At 39.0% G+C, this 12,430-nt stretch overlaps 1 protein-coding gene across 1 annotated transcript in view; it reads left to right on the top strand.

Annotated features, from left to right (window-relative positions):
* The first annotated feature begins 4,285 nt into the window (after positions 1-4,285).
* The window catches only part of ccdc102a (coiled-coil domain containing 102A), a 61,444-nt gene continuing 53,299 nt past the window's right edge, over positions 4,286-12,430 (top strand). The window contains exon 1 of the mRNA XM_079465723.1: positions 4,286-4,559. The gene's annotated coding sequence lies outside the window, so the exon portion shown is untranslated. The remainder of the gene's footprint in view (positions 4,560-12,430) is intronic.

The raw sequence follows: 12,430 nt of genomic DNA, 5'->3' as shown, positions 1-12,430 counted from the left end.
CTATTGTAGTTTTAAAATATTCGATTGGTTATCACAAAAGCGCCCTCTGTTTATATTTCAAACAGAATTCTGTGCCTCTGAAGGCTGGCCGAACGTGTTTCTCGGAGCTGCCTTCATAAGCACTGCCTCCGAAGTCATTGCCTCATTAGACAGCGGCTTAAGCTTTCGGATGCAGCCTTAGGATACACCTCATGTGACCTCTGAATTCTCGTGAAAGTAGGTCGCATTAGAAGGGTGCCTACAGAGTGTCCTACCTGCTTTTATGAAACGAGACAGGCTCGATGACGTAACAGGCTTCAAATGAGACCTCCGGAGGACGCAGCCTTAAAAAAACGAGACACAGTTCATGTATCCCGCGATGTGGTTTTCAGAATAAAAACAAATAAAGACAAACATAGAGAGCTAGCTGCTGTGGCATAATAGGCCATATCTGCTCCCTGGAATATGTAATCTACACATTATAGACCGATTTCAAATCTCCCATACCTGTCTAAAATACTAGAAAAAGTAGTGTGCACTCAGTTGTGCTCTTTCTTACAAAATAACAACATGCACGAAAAATTTCAGTCAGGCTTTAGATCGCATCATAGTACTGAAACTGCGCTCGTTAAAATTACAAACGACCTGCTTATAGCATCAGAAAAAGGTAACATCTCACTCCTGGTCCTGCTTGACCTTAGTGCTGCGTTCGATACCGTAGACCATAACATACTTCTAGATCGCTTACACAATTATACCGGTATTGAGGGACAGGCACTACAGTGGTTTAGATCGTACTTGTCAGACAGACATCAATTTGTCCATTTAAATGGGGAATCATCCAATCTAACGCAAGTAAATTATGGATTACCTCAGGGATCGGTTCTGGGACCCGTGCTGTTCTCCATATACATGGTTCCCATCGGTGGAATAAGCTTCCATTGCTATGCAGATGATACTCAGCTATATATCTCATCAAGACCAGATGATTCCTCCCAGCTATCCAAATTGGCAGAGTGCATTGAAGATATACAACATTGGATGACCTGTAATTTCCTTCTTTTAAATTCAAATAAAACAGAAATATTACTTATCGGACCAAAGACACGCAAAACAAATATTTCTGATTATAAACTGCAAGTTGAAGGATGTACTGTTACTCCTACAAATACAGTAAAATATCTAGGCGTTATATTAGACAGCAACCTGTCATTTCGAAATCACATCTCAAATGTCACAAAAACAGCCTTTTTCCACCTAAGAAATGTTGCCAAGTTACAAAATATTCTGTGTGTTGCTGACGCGGAGAAGCTTATTCATGCATTTGTGATCTCAAGACTTGACTACTGTAATGCGTTACTTAGTGGTTGTCCTGCATCATCAATAAACAAACTACAGTTAGTTCAAAACGCAGCTGCCAGAGTTCTAACCAGGTCCAGAAAACACCATCACATAACCACAATTTTATCAACCCTTCACTGGCTACCCATTAAGTATCGTGTTGACTTTAAAGTTCTTTTAATCACTTATAAAGCCTTAAAGGGTTTAGCCCCTACCTACCTAACAGAGCTTCTATCACACTACAACCCATCACGCTCTCTAAGATCTCAAAACGCAGGACTTTTGATAATACCTAGAATAACTAAATCCACCAAAGGGGGTCGAGCCTTCTCATACGTAGCACCTAAACTCTGGAATAGCCTTCCTGATATTATTCGAGGATCAGACACACTCGCCCAATTTAAATCTAGATTAAAAACGCATCTTTTCAGCCAAGCATTCACTTAATGCAAAATATGCTAAGTAAACCACCAGGAGATGCTGACATTAGATATTATTTACTAGAATAATTGGATTTATTATATAAAACACCATGTAGTGTGTTTTACCCTTTCTTGGGTTTTTCGTTTTTCCCCTGTAAAGCTGCTTTGGAACAATGCAAATTGTGAAAAGCGCTATATAAATAATATTGAATTGAATTGAATTCAGTCAAATTGAACCAATTGTTTATTTATGTATCGCATCGAGAGACAGATAACGTCGTTAACCATGAAATTCAGGCAGGGAGTTTAATGATGGTGAAAGGCACCGCCTCTTGCCTTTATCCCTGTGATGAGAAATTCGAGTCATTTTTGTGATTCGGATGTTTGAATCTCTTTCAGCAAAATGAACGAATCTTTTTTCGAATCATTTCGTTCATCTGAGCAGGGTTAAATTAATGTTGCAAAAGAGACAAGTTATGAGAAACATTTTATTAAAGATTTTATTTTGCCCATATATGCCGCATTTACATAAAACCGAAAGTGAATCTCCCGAGTCTTCGGGGTTGAGTCGTTGGTTCTTTTGTCACGTAAAATGACAGATGCGCATATAATGAAGCCTGTTACATACAAGTCCACAAGAAACATTTATTAATATACGGACAAAAAAAGAACAGAACGGTACATTTTAGAAATTATGTTTATTGCACATATATTTTGATCATTTTATAATATTTCCAATAATACGACATGTACAACATGCATCACTAGCCAGGTTTCCACTCCAGTTTTGCACAAAATATAAGCGATTTGTTCTATTTGTCGATTAAATCAATATCGGGGAATGACTGCGTTTCCATTAAATGAGATTATGCAATTAAAGTGTATTTCGATTTCATTGCTGTCCTTCTTCTTAATACGTTTAATGGAAAAGGTTTGCCTGGTGCCACCTACTGTGATGAAAGAATGAAGAGAAATTTCTATATTTCCTTCTCTATTTTCTTATTACCTCACTGTTCTTAATAAATCTCCATACTGCACTCATTCGTTTTCCTGCATTTGGGCCATCATATACTTAAAGGGGTCATTTGACGCGGCTAAAAGGAATATTATTGTTTGCTTTAGATGTAAAACAATCTGTAAACACGATTTAAGGTTTAAAAACACTGTATTTTAAACATAATGGGCATGTTTATATCTCCTCTTTGCCCCGCCTCTCTGAAACGTGCTGATATTTTATAAAGCTCATCGCTCTGAAAAGCGAGGTGTGCTATGATTGGCCAGTTCACTAGTGCGTAGTGATTGGTCGCACGGAAATGTAACGCCTCGTTTAAACAAACAACCATATACATCATGAGTTTGTGTGAGATAGAAACAAGCTTGCATTACAGCAGGGAATGGGAACATAATAAATACCGCAAGTGCTTCGGCCCTTCTTGATCAACCATTGTTGTCTTTTTGCAGATCACACACAGAAACAACAACATCAAACTCAACTCACGTTAGTCCGTAACAAAGTATTTTACAATATAAATATACTTACAGGTTGCAAATCTGAAGCGCCAGACTCCTTGCGGACTTTTAACTGTTGGAATTGTCCCTAAAAGCTTGCGTGCATATAGCCGGTCTTGATCTTTCCCAGATTCGTGAAGCAATCATCTGTAAAATGCGCTGCACACACTTAAATATTTGTACTGTACTTTTCTGGAACAGTATTGTACATAAAATGTGTAACCATTTGTTTTTAGTGGCCTCGTCCTTTGGAAGGGCAAACAAAGAGGCTTTCGTTTCGCAACGAAACACACATCGTCTCCGCGCCCGCAACGGTACAATGAGACTTACAAGACCCCCCACCTTACTTGCGCTTAGATTTGGGCGGTCTTAGTCAAATCGTGTTACGAACTGACGTAGATTCGCCGGGGTGTGGTTACACGAGACGTTTCAGGCAGGTCTGTGTGAACATCTGCTTGTAGTTTAAATACATATTTTGTTCCGATTGCAAATTTTTATAATTTTACATGTCTAATACATGCACGGGCAACTTATAACACACAAAAGACAAAGAAAGACACGTATTTCCGGCGAATCACCCCTTTAATGTGAATTCCTACATCATATCTTTCCAAATGTTCTACCAAAACATTTAGAAGTCGGTTCTGACTTTTAAATACTTTTCAATATGACAAAAGTGTTTCCATTGCAGTTTTTCGAAATATGCTTTATCGTTTTGTCTGAAAAACACCTCATGCGAGCGTGAGATCTTTTTTGCAATACAGACATGAGTTTTGGGGAAATTGACGTGTTTCCATTGGGCGTATTTTCAATGCGCAATTTCAATAAGCGCATTTTGAAGAGTAGCTAATTGAAACTTGGCTACTGACTGATGATCCGGGAAGCGGTCACGTAACGTTAAAGACTCGGACCCGAAGACTCCGGTACAGGCTGCATATAGGTTTGCCTACGGAGCTACCATTTGACAAAGGAACGAACGACTCGGACCCGATGACTCGAGAGACTGTAACAGTCATTTCTGTTTCCGGTACAATGTTGCGCATGCGCGGTCAACACAAAACGAACGAATCACTCTCTGATACAACTCGCTCCTCCCGAGTCACGTTAAAGATTCGAATCGTCCATGAACGACCATCGCTATATCCCTCCCCTTCCATCCTCGGTCTGCGCTCACACTCCTCCTGCCTTCGGTGGGAAAATTCCTGCAGGAACATCCACGGTGGAATGAAGTCGGGAATTACAGCGGAAAACACACGTCTGTGACACAAGCCAGGGCATTCCGTGCATGTTCTTTCACATATCGTTCTGGTAGGTACACGCGATGTTATAATAGGGCACGATCAGAGATGTGTTATTGTGAATTAGGTGACCAGCGATGTCGAATGTCATTAAACACGATAGTGCACGCAGACACCGTTGTGGAAACACTGAACTTCCCAGAAATGCAGTTTACCCGCGAATTGCTACAGTGTTTACTCCGTAACCGACGTGTTGCTGTTAAAAACAGTGTCTTGTTACATTAGTTCACGTGGTTGCAAATGTAGTTGCGTGCATAAGAACTTGAAACGGAAAAGTTATAGTCATTTCATTGTTGTTATTCTGCCCTTTATACTGTTAGCACATTTTTCCTGGCCGAGCAGTCACATTAGAACTGTAACGTTGTTAGAACAAATACGTTTGCTTTTTTAAGCAAATAAGATAAGAGCAAGGTAGCGGTTTATTGTATAGATCATAGTTCACTCTTTCAACCGAGTCATTCATTAATTCATTGATTCATGTTGTATGATGTTAAAGGCAGGAACCAAGACGGACAGTTTGTTCCTTGGGGTTGTTTGCGCGTTGCATAAAGAAAAAATGTAAATCATTTATTCTCGTTGTTTGTTTATGTAGACTTTTAAGAACATGGCATCTGTTTTCCTCCAGGCTGGGATGATCCCTTTACACCCAGTTGTAAAACCGGTTAAAAACGGGGCTTCCTCCACATCAAAACAGTGCTAATTGGAGGTCACACAAGTTCCATAAAGCTGCAGCCAGGCTCACTTTTTCCACATTCAGAGTAGCAAATCCATGGCCAGAGAGATACTCTGCACTCACCATTATCTCAATTGATGTCAGAGAAAGTTGTGTGTATTGCAGTTATCCTGAAATATTTACTTAAATTACTTATTTGTAAATTGTGTGAGAAAAAAAACTGATAAAAAGGAAGGCCTATTGATTGTTTGAGTCTTTTTGTGTCTATGTGTTTTGTTGAGGAATATTCTGGATCACATCTGGAGCAGTCCGGTCGCCCACAGATTTCCTCCTTCTTCTTTCTCAATTGCCCCTCTGCATTACTGCATGAAAGCAAGCAGAAGTCAAGGCCATGCTAACCATACCAACTGTAATTTCATTGAGTTTGAATATAGTTTGTCAGTTCCAACCTCTTGGCTGCGTACATTCAATCTCTCGAGTGTCCTGTGATTTTCGTGTAAAAAAAGCACTGAAAACCAGGGAACAGGCAATATGGCTTTTGTTTGTTACATAAATGTGCTTCTTGAATCATTGACTGGGTCAAGCACTGCTTTTTAATATAAATATTTATGCAAACAAACAGGTGGGTCGATGGTATTTGGTGACGTCATTTAATTTAGTCACACATCTTGTTTTGGTCTGACTGTCCGACTCTCCCTTTTTTCTGTCAACCTGGCCGTGGTCAGCAGATGGTGGATTGCTTTGTGAAATACCTCTCTAAGTTACGACCCTCCCTTCTTCTTCTGGAATTCACTAAGGGGAGAACACCAAGCATGGAGGCAGCTAGCTAGACAGATGGAAGGTGAAAAAGCACTATTGCCCCTTCTGCGTTTCTTTATGCTGAAAGGAGAACAAGTCCTGTGAGTGGTTGCTATGGCGACCTCGCATTTTCAGACGACTCGAACCCATCTGCTTGCTGGCTGTGCGTAGCCAGAGAAAGCGAGAGAATGACAGCGGATGTGATTTTATATTTGGTTTTGGCTCCTGTGTTTCTTTTCCGATTTTGAGCTCTTCGTCTGAGCTTGTGTACGAACCCCCCCTCTAATTTGCACAGGCACTATTCAGCTATGTTTCTGTTTCACATGGCTCAGGCATGTGGAGACAGGATTCAATGTCTACTGGAGATTCGTCTCTATTAAATGATTGATTCATCTCTAAATGTGAAATGCAACCTCTCTGATAGCGGATCAGCAGGAAACCCAACCACGGTTTCTGGATTGGAGCTTATAGTCGTACGATCTGACGGACCTCTCGAGGTACCTCTCTCACCCCTACTGTGATAATCACAGCCAGCTCTGAGATCTGCGCGACCGCAGACCTTTCGTGTGGCCTCTTGACAATTCTTAGGATCGGATACAATTTCACATTTTCTAGCTGTTTTGTGAAGTGGTGTTGAGGGTTGATTTATCAGCGGAGACCCTAATTGGAAGTGGCAGCTCAGGGCTGCTAAGCTCATGTTTAGCATTTCTATGCTACACTGTAGTCGTCTGCCATCGGTGAAGTGTGTAAGTGAAGCCTCAAAGTTTGCAAAAGCTGGGAGGTTTTTCAATGCTATGTGTGTGCTTTAACTGTGTTAGTTGGCTGTTTTATGCTTAGTCTATTACCTGCAAAGTTTTTTCATGCAATAATGATGGTTTACATGGTTCGTATGTTTATTGGTTGGCATGTGCTAGGTCTGTTTTACTTTCAGCATCTGCATTTAAACATTTAAAGTAAATTGTGTTTTCGAAAATACACAATTGTACATTTTAAACGCTAGATATGTTCCGCCATGCATCATGTTTTCGCACAAAGTAACATGTAGTAATTTGAAAAATAAAATGGAATGGAAAGAACCTTAGATTTCTAAATTCTGCTGGCTTTTTTGGGGGTGTTTGTCTGGATTTAATATTACACATTAGCAGAATGGAAAGATAAGTTCTGTTTGAATGTTGTTTCTAATTCTGCCATGATACATTTCCCTTCATGTTGTCTTAAACCTGTATGACTCTTTTCAGTAGTGGACAAATAGATATTAAGCGCAATGTCTCCATGTTGTGTGTCACTTGCAGACACCAGGCCTCAACGCATCCTGTTTAGGTCTTTTGTATGCACTTGATACATAACCACAAAAATGAAAACCGTTATGTTAAATAAATAAATAATATACGAATAAGATGGGAATACAAAAATGAAAACCGTTATGTTAAATTAATAAATAAGAAACGAATAAGAGGGGAATACGAAATGAAAAACGTTATGTTAAATTAATAAAGAAAAAGAAAGTAATACGGACCAAAAAAACGTTAATGTTAATGAAACGGCAAAGCACCGGCTTTTGAATATTGGAACAAAAAGAAAATTAAATCTTAACATTACAGCTTTGCGCCCCATATCACCAGAGATGTTTCGAATTATTGCAACATTCACTCTTTCTCCACCAGTTTGAGAGCTCAATCAGATAAGCTCGGGGTGTGCGAGAACTGTTCTCATACACTTCAAATGTTTTTTCAGCCGTTCAGCCATTTTTTTGGTAGAGTTCCTGTTCTTTAGTCACTTCCTCGGCTGATTTTCTGGACTGTATATTATGAGCTTGGTCAAGACCGCACCAGCTGTTCAAAAAGACATGTGCAACTAAGCAGTTGTAAGTGAGATTTTTATATAGAAGCCTTGACTTTAAAATGAAGGTATTCTCAATAGATCACATTTTATTGGACGTACTGTTCATTACACATTCATCTGTTCTCAATGAGACAGAAAGATACCATGGAAAAATAAATATGTTGTTGTGCTTTGTCATAAATGACTTTGAGTGTTGTTTTTGAGGCATTCTTTCTCAAATATTAGGAATTTTGAAGTTGGAGCAGCAAGAAGAATGGAGCTTAGAGTCGAGAGGATGTTTTCTTAGAAACCCCACTGCCCCCCTTTCTTTTCTTATTGTAGAAACAACTCTAGAGCCCAGCATTAGAGTAGTTATAAATCGCATTTTAGCCATGCAGCAGGGGCCAATCCAGCTGGGGATAAATGCACTACATTATTGGATATTCTCTGCTTTACTGTGGCCAATTAGCTTGCACCCCAGGCCCATAAGCAGTCTGCCAGATGCACTATAGCCATGGTCTGTGGCTTTGAGAGGGAAGGGCTACAGCATACAGCGTATGAGTGATTATTAAATCACCCTCACTGAGTCCACAAGCCCAGATATTAGTTTGTTGACATGCGACGCGTTTGGGATGAGTGGCGGAACAAAAGCACGTGCACACACATTGGCAAGAAAACGCAGACATCAGTTTCACTCACCGCGTGCGGTTCATGTCCGGCATCTTTTAGCGCTGGGACCCCCGCTCCATCTATGAGTTTCAAATGATCTCCAAATCTAGCGTTATATCCACCGTTTATATAAAATTCGAGCACAGAAATACTACGCAATACTTCCAACTGGTTTTTTGACAAGTTAAGCATGAGAAGACGGCACGTTTGAAATTGTAAAGAAGTCAGAATGCATTACACAGTTGCAACACCCCTTTTATACGTTGGCCATTTCTTGATGAAAAGGATTTAGGATACATCAAACTTCATGTTGTTCATCCGTTTTGATGCCCAAACTTAAAGAACCATTGGAAGATATTGAGTATAATTATCATACTTTCAGAGTGGAGTGAAGAGTTTGACCTTGACTAGATTTGGCAGATATTGCGAGTGACTCATAAATGTTAGAACTCTTTTGTATCGTTCTGTTTAATGGCTGAACATAGATGAGAAAACCATGACAAGGCTTTATTTTATGTTGTGGTCAGCCTGCTGGTTAATAGTTGTGTTAGGAGGCCGGTTCATTTAGATCAGCTTCAAGTCCCTAAGATATTGTTAGATTTCTTTTAGGTGGGTTTGTGGTTGACTAGTTTTTTAAGCCAGCTTTACTCTTCTGTCTATTGAAATCACCATTGCATTGGCACGAACGCGTTCAAGTGTGGTTCCCGCTGAACTGGACCTCACATTCAATAGCAGCCTGTTAAAGACAAATTTAATCTGCCTCTCTTTAACTCTGTGGACGGGGGATTTTCACAAACTTTGCAATTGACACGGTGATAAAGCCTTTGCTTTTGGGAGCACACATCACTTTTTCTGTTCCTGTAATTTATACGTGTAAATGTACATTTGGCAGACAGTTTAAAGCAATATGCCTCTGCCAGCGGACCTATTTTTAAGAGGTTTAATGGTTAGTCACAGATACATTACATTCGGTAAAGATTAGTTGTGATGACTGGATGTGGATAGTGAAACATTTCTGTAAAAGATGCTGTTTAGCGTAGATAATCTATAGTGGTTGAGGTTCACCAGTCGGACAGTGAATGTCTATTGTATACTTATTGATTGATTATTCTATAGACACTACATTTTCCCTTGTAATTAACAAAATTCATGTCCAACATTTTGAAAAATGTTCTAGTCTGTGTCACATACAAGCAATGCAAAAACATCAGTCTGGAGAAAATGTCCCCTTGGGTAAGGGAGTTTTCCAAGGCTAGATTTTTGATGGGCTTTAATTATGTTCTTGCTTCTGTGTCTGTTTTGACAGTTTATGTCCTGAATGCTCCTGATGACAAATTGTATTATTTGTGTAGCACACAAATAGCAAAAGAAGACCACCCACATGAATACACTGTGCTGATGTGTCTGAACAATTAATCTGATATTAATTTATATTTATTATTAACATGTTTTTTCATTTGTGTTTCCCCACATCTGCATTTGAATGCTAAATTGCAAACATGGCTAGAAACAGAGTGTGTTAAGGTTGTGTTTATATGGCTCTGTTCTTTGATTAAAGGAAAGTATGTGAGAGAAATGGGAGTGTTTGTTTTGGTTCGGTCTGGATGTGTTCAGCTGATGTCTTTGTTCTCTGGCTGAACCGCTAAATGTGATTTCGAGTATGTGTACACGATAACACACGGAAAAGTTTTTCATTTGCGTTTTTGAAAAGTTTTACATACACACCACAGCGATATCAAAACGATCTGCATTTACATGGATCTGGGAAAACGATGTATTATGCATGCCAGGCCAGTGGCTATAAAGAAACCCTACGTTGCACATCCGCACAAACTGTTTTCATCTAAAAGCGCTTTTAATACACTTTGTCAGTGTGTATGTGTTTTTATAGTAGTGTGCATTTAAATACGATGTCTTTGCTGGTTGTGGTCTTATAGTAAATCTACTTTTTGGTGGAGAAATTATAGTGTCACGTGGCACAAACATGGAGCATGGAGGTCGCCATTTCTGTTTGGGGAATACTCACGCATGCCTACAGACTGCGTCTACATGCGTATGATGTCATCGTTTATGGAAAAAGTAGTTTATCCGATTACACGATGATGCCGTTGTTTTCAAAAACGTTCACTCCAAAAGTTTGCGTTTTCAGTCCCCTAAAACGTAGTTTTCATGTAAATGGCCAGCCAAAAAGCATACAAAGTTTTCCGTTTTATGTTGAAAATGGTCTTGTGTAAAAGTCTCTATTTTCTCCCATTCATAATAATATCTCACCTCAAGTGCTGAATTACTTAGAAAAGTTGAAGTAGATATACCTCCATTATACTCTAATTTAAATGACTTTAAATAGCTTAATTGTCTAATGATGTCAGCAGCTAAAATGTTTTTCTATGAAGTAAGGGGAAATAACCCCCCACCCCCAAATTCACTGATATTTGGTAACATGTTTCTTTAAAAGGGCCATTTCATGAAAATCTAACTTTTGTCGTGTTTCTTTAAAGGGGCCATTTCATAAAAATCTAACTTTGTCCATGTTTAAGTGCTATAATCGGATCTCTCTTCTACCAACTTAGAAAACGTGAAAAATGACAACCCGGTAAGTTTAGTGAGCCTATCTCTGCAAGCCTGTGAGCAAACATTTTTGCCATTTTTGTTTTCGCAAGCAACATAGCAGCTCATTTGTACTAAAAAAGACACACACGAAAACAGTGCGTTTCTCCTCAAATACAAAACTGGGCAATTAGGGCATTGTATAATAAAAATGTAGTGTATTTTGAGCTGAATCTTCACAGACACATTCTGTGGACCCCTACAATTTATATTACATGTATGTAAAAGTAGAAAAAATCTCTCCTTTAAGATATTATAGTCTTTTCACCTACCACAGACATCCCATGGAGACCCTTTTTTGGTTTATTGTTGTAAGGCTGTTATGGTGTGACTGTGTGCTGTTGTGGTGTATCGTCTTCCTCATCTGACCCTCATTAGTGCTGGTGAACATGAGAAGTCTGTCTGTGTGGGACTGTAGAGTACCTCATCCCTCTCTGTATTAGTCTTCTGTCACATGGTATCATCAAAGGAATGATTAAGACCCTGTAAGCAGATGGCATTTATAATCCCTCAGTTTTACTGTGAGTGTATTGTTTGACAGTTTAAAACAATTAGAGGGGTCGAAAATGTATTTTGCTTTTATCCTCTCCTTTCGGAATCCAGACTGTTTTACCCAGCATGAAGTCTCAGAGGTTTGGCATGCCTGGCTGAGATCAAGAGTCAAATGACTGAATCTCTGTATACGTTCCACATGAAAAAATTAAACATGTTAATAAAAACATTAAAAAAAACACACTTCATTGTGTATGCGCTCTTTATAAACCCCCTATTGCATAGCTAAGTATATTATATTGCATTTCGTATCAGGCCCGATACTAAGCTCATGTACAAAATGCACCAATACCAAGGGCCGACACCTCATGTGACATAAATGAGAATTTTGTTGTGAAATTTGCTTTGAAAGTTCGTGATAAGCACATAAGATTTTTATTTTTCATAATGTGTTTAAGGTGGAGTTGTTTGTAATTAAAAAGCTATTCTATTTTTTTTTGGTCTCACTGTGTTGTGAAACGGTACAGGCATCGGTATCGGTGAGTACCAGAAACAAATATCGGTACTTGTACTTGGTCTTTAAGAAATGGTATTGGTGCATCACTAATTTCTATCAATAGATGATCCCAAAAATTACACACTGGACCTTCAAAACAGTTTGTCTTTTTTTTAGCACTGTCCATTCTTGAATAGCCTATTACCTATTACTGACTACTGAAAGAATTAATTGTACTCTGTACCCCTACAACAAAACACTTAATTAAAAAGTGTCATTCAACATTAGGCTATAAACTCAAAATATGCATACACGAAAACTGTTG

Source organism: Barbatula barbatula (genome assembly GCF_947034865.1).
Source record: "Barbatula barbatula genome assembly, chromosome: 1".
Lineage (NCBI taxonomy): Eukaryota > Metazoa > Chordata > Actinopteri > Cypriniformes > Nemacheilidae > Barbatula > Barbatula barbatula.
The sequence above is the reverse complement of the archived record's forward strand: the minus strand, read 5'-3'. Positions and strand labels throughout refer to the sequence as shown.